Consider the following 5,854-nt stretch of genomic DNA (forward strand, 5'->3'; position numbering starts at 1 on the left):
CTATAAATCTATTCAATCAATAGCCTATATAAATGTGCATTCATCTTTGCCATTTTATATTCATTTAGTTGACTAGTGGTTTACATTGATTAAAAAATAAACATTAATGGCATTAAATACACTTACTTTGTCATATTAAGAACACTGTTATCAGCGATCAGTTTTAAAATGTTTTGGTACTGCTTGATTTTCGTTGACTTTGAGTGAAATAATGGAAAGTTTTTCATAAGATCCCCTGGAGTCAATGTGTTGCTGTCGGGAGAACAAGCACCCGTCTCCCGAGTGCCTCTCGCGTAAATTATTAGATGTTGATGGCTTACGTTTCTTTCCTGTCACAGAAAACCATCACAGGTTTATCAATGCCATTAAAGTATTATTTTATTTTTGTTTGTTGATCACGAAGTACAAAGTAGATGAGTAAAACTAAGATTCCATGTACTCAACGCGCTGCCATTGTTTGTTTACATTGCGTGGAATGGTGCGCTGTAAATTGTGGAGCGGATTTATTGCATTCTGTGGAAAAGGAGGAGTGGCGTTTATCGTGTATTGGGAAAAAAGGGAGAAAAGATAATAGAATAACACGGCGGATATTGGATTTTGCGTAAAATTAAGAATTTACTTTTATATACTGACCTGATATAATGATTCTGGCAGTAACTCATTTTTTTGAAAAATGGCGTTTATTGCGTTTTGGAACCAAACTCTTCATATGTATCAACCTCACTGCATTATGCATCAAAATGACAACTTTTGATTATTCAAGCTGTTGTGAATGTGAACACAGCAATATTGTTTCAGCAGGACTTTACTCTTGTATGTCTACATGGAGAGAGAGAGAGAGAGAGAGAGAGAGAGAGAGAGAGAGAGAGAGAGAGAGAGAGAGATGAGTGGTTGATGTGGTTGATTCAAGAGTATACAAGATAAGTACAACTGAAGGGTTATATTAATATTTTTATAAGCACTCTAAAACGATTAACGTTGTAAATTACAATAATGTAAAAGAATAAAAATCTAAAAACAACAAAGAAAAGAACATCTGCTATTCACAACGAGCTGTCAGCTTTATAGGGTGGAGTCACATTTCCAAAAGCACATAGTCTCTTATGATGATTAAATATTCGTTTAGTTTTTATTACATCTCTACTAAACTGACCTAAACTGGTCTTTAAGTGATTATATGATCATGCTGTGCGTGTCAATGTTCTTTCAATGCACGCCCAATTCAATATTGCAGGCTTTACTGATTTTAAGGTAAATTGTGTTTTTCTCTGTCTGAACACGACCTCATCTCCTGTTCAACACAGGTGATGCTTCCTGCTACCCTGATATAGCAACAGCTATCCAGCCAAATCCTCTAAAAGTTATTGCTTCCTCCTGTAGTACAGGCTGCCTTTCTGACAGACTTTTATCTACTGTCAAATTAGTAAGTACTTAGACACTTTGTAAGTGATACTTTAAGAGCATTTAGAAAAACAGAGGAATAATTCTTCTGATAATTAGGTTCCAGACATCTGCTTTTGCCCCATAATTAGTTTTCTGTCACATTAAAAACACTGAAGAACCCAAATTTACTTTGAAGCGGAAACATACAGTATATTGCTAATAGGGTGATAAGTTGTGTGCTACATTACGCTGTTGGATATTTGTATTTATTTTATTCATGTTTATTCAGACATCTAAAGCTGATTGTCTCCTGAGATCCTAAAAGATTTTGAAATTAGGCAAATTACAGATTTGGGTTAACCTTTTGCATTTGTTCTTGAGTCAAAACTTGAGGGTATGTGATTTCACAGATTATAGATGGTTTCATTGGACGCACATGCCGTGACACAATTACACTTGTGGTCCGAACTTTACTTCCGGTTTCTGTTTGTTTAATGGTCTGACTAGTTGCTGAAACTGAACTTTTGAACAAATACCTCGTTGAAAATAACAAATGTTTTGGTTTCCTAGGTAATCTATGTGTTGTTTATGTTGCTTGTTATATAAATAAACTACTTTTAAACACTTTGTTGTTATTTATTCTTAGCGGAGTTTACCAGAAGTTACAAGTGTTCCATGAAAGCCCCTTCTTTATCTTGTTACTGCTGAAACCGCCTATAGGACCGGTTCATGGGTTGAAATCATTGATAGTACTGGAACAACCAATCAAATTGTAGGATTATGTTTGGGGTCACCGTTGGTCTTGTGTTTAGGACTTTTTTTTATCTCTTATTGTCCTCCAGTGTAAGGTATAAGTTATGGTTTGGGTTATAGGACAGAAAAGTTCCAGGACCAACAAAAGATCCAGCAAAACTTTTTACTCTGCAAAATCAGGGTGAATGTTTTAACATTTTGTGGCAATTGATCTCAAAATACATTCCCATTACATATCATGCTGTTTTACGCCATAACATAAGTATAATTTAAGTGTTGAGCAGAAGCTTCAGTTAGTGCTGTACTTGTATTAGGTATGTACTAGGGCTGAAACAATTAATTGAGTAAGCCTATACATTGATGTTCGCTAATTTTAATCCCATAGCGATGTCATAATGCGGTAGATATGAAGTTTAGCTTTGATGTTTTTAAGTAGTAGCTAAACTTATACACGTTCAATTGATAGAGAGAGTATAGCCTAAAAAAAGAACCCCTTCACAGACACACGCATGCACCCTCGTCTCTCTCACGCCAGTCAGACCAATCGTGGTAATGCATCACATATGCTTAAACTTTTATGTAGCCACGCAACAATAATTTTAGCATGCATTCACTGTTTACAGTGACGTTGTGACTTGATTTTTCGAACGGATGCTTCACAAATCATAATCGATAGCTGCAGCCCTAGTATGTACATCATGTGTCACTGCATCAGGAGGAAATGCATGTGAAGGTGGACAACAGAGCAGTTACATAAACCAAAACTCATCAAAATCTATGAGGCTCATCCTTTTTGCTTTTGAATGAGACAAAGCACTTCCTGTGTGCAATACAGTGCAAAGTGTTGACTCAGTCACAATAGAGAGGCACTATCTATTCTTCTTCATTAAGTCTTTATTGGTTCTTCTAAGCTCATGGATTAAGCAATCTATCTTCAGGCTATACTTCAGAATCTTAGGGCATGGGAAAAGATTAAAAGTAAAAAAATATGGCATGTGGAGAAACAAAGCATGCCAGCAGAAAACATATAAAACATGAGATGTTACACTCTTAAAAATGGTGCTAAATACTAGCACTGAAATTGGTCCTGTAACATGACTATAGCATCACTTATGGTTTTACATAGAAGATATAGCACTTAAAGTGGTTCCTCTATATGATTACGACACGAGCTAGTGAACCACTTTTAGTGCTATTAAGCATTTTTTTTTAACACCCCAACCTGATTTTATTTTATTTTATCCTATCTGATGATTAATGCAAAATATAATGTGATGCCTATTATTTCATTATTAATAAACATTGGCACACATAGCAGGTTCGTATCTCAAAAAGTCACTAAATATATTTTTGCTTTAGGCATTGACTTATTCTTTTTATGCGTCATTGGTTATCTAACCCTGCCTTCCCGCTCAGCTCATAATCCTGCTGTGAATCTAACAGCCACATGGAGTGAATCCGTAATTTACTTTTTGTTTCCTCAAATAGGCCCGGTATATAACAAACACATCCTTTTGTCAACCCCTAACCCTTCAGTCAATTGAAAGACCGGTGGAAAAAGTCAACAGGAACAAATATAAGTGTGTGTTTATGTCAGTTGGCGTGCTTCATTATACTGTAGCAGCTGTTTCAGTGTTTTAGTTTTCTCTCCAATGATTGTGTTATCAGTGTCTGCAGCCATGAGAAATTTTCTGTTTCTCACAGAAAGGTGAAAGATGAGAATTAGTTAGACCATAAGCCATGAAATTATTCAATTTATGCAACACGCAAACACACACATACTGCCACACACACATTTACTTGAGCTTTCTGAGAGCCATACATCTAATTTAAGTTGTTGATTTACAAAAATATAGCTTTTAACATTCAAGTAAAATTATTAGGACTTTCCAGCATTTACAGTTAGTCCTTTTAGTATTTACAATACATGACCCATTTGGTGGAAACCACTAATAAAGGACAAATGCACTCTGTGATTTGGTAGAAAACAAATAAATGATGATTATTTATGATACTCAATGTGAGATGTTCGTATATTAATCCCTATTGCACTTCTAATACTACACTTAAAAAATGCTGTTTTTCTCAGCCCATGTTTGGGTAAAATATGGGCTTGTTCTAGGCTATTTAAACCCAACAGTTGGTTTTGGCATACTTTAATGAAGATTGAAAATATAACATAGAGTCTATGTTTATGTACTGTAGAAATGAATACATTACTCCACAATAATTTATAATTTTCTGGCAAAAACCATTATAAACTGGCAGAAAAAACAGGACAGAATATTTAACCTAGCTGTCACTGAGGCGGTACCCTTTCAAAAGGCACAGTTTTGCATAAATTGTTCATATTAATAAAAGGTACATATTGGTATTGGTATACAGTATAGATATCTGTACCTAATGGTACATATTAGGACCTATTTAAAGGTACCAACCCAGTAACAGCTGGGGTACTTATTAAGACCATTTTTGGTAATACTTTATTTAAGGTGTTATAAGTTATATTTAGTAAATATTGGCTAACATAGTCATACTGTTTATTCAGATAACAATTCATTATTTTCTTAATATAGTTAAACTATGTACTTAATTAATGATTAATTAATGCCCTATTGCCTATTAATGCATGGACCCCAAAAATAAATTGTTACCCATTTTTTTTCTAACAGTGTAAGATTATAAGCTGCACAATATGATATATCACAGTTCTGAATGTGCTTATATTATGTGTTAGATAATTATTTACATTCAGCTTTAATTAAAAAATGTAAAAGTTTATGCACAATAAATTATAATGCACAATTGTTAAAGATTAATACTATAAGATGAAAAAGTATATTGCTAAAAGTTAGTTTATGTTATAATGCAGCTGTTAACAAATACAACCTTAAGGTTAAAGTATTATACAAAAAAGTAAAATGACTAATTATTTACCTGTTGACACTAGAAAATTATGTGTAAAATAGATAGAATATTGAAAAAATATGCTTTTATTATGTCTATATTGATTTTATTTCGAGGTAAGTGAAGGTTTAGTCTGAAAGGACATCTTTTAATAAGAGGCAACTATTAACTGCCTTCAGACAATCAATAAAAGAAAGTACCTTTTTATTTTAATGGAAAGAGCTGGGCCATTTAGAAAGTATTTCTTGCTGAAATAAATATATACACACATTCATACTAAATGGCCTCTGTTCACTCTGCATGAATATTAATAAGGAAGTGCGTAGTTAATGGGTACACATTCAGGAAACATCTTGAAAGTTAAACATTAAACATTTCATGTGTCTGTTTTTAACTATCCCTCTGAGAGAGCACTTCAATATTTTGTGCCGATATTGTGTTTTTATGGCACCTAATGTCATGAACATTTTTAAAGTTCACTAGCATGTCCAGATAAATAACCTTTTGGACATCTGCACAATGTATAAACTGTTCATGGAAAATACAACAAACAATCAACCTAACAAAATTTGTGGAAAAACAAACCTAAACAGACACAATCTTTAAACTTCCTGCATGGAGTGTTGGTTTGGTGCGTGCGTGCATGCATGTGTGGTATGCGTGAACCTGTCTTTTTTGGGATTTTGTTGTTATGTGATCAACAGTGCAGGATTGGGGGAATTTAGCCGTCATGTGCTGGATAAATCTGGATTTCTTTTCAGACTGTACCATAGTCATAACATAGAAATCTGCTATATGGTCTTTCCTTTGT

The sequence above is a fragment of the Paramisgurnus dabryanus genome, chromosome 5 (genome assembly GCF_030506205.2).
Source record: "Paramisgurnus dabryanus chromosome 5, PD_genome_1.1, whole genome shotgun sequence".
NCBI lineage: Eukaryota > Metazoa > Chordata > Actinopteri > Cypriniformes > Cobitidae > Paramisgurnus > Paramisgurnus dabryanus.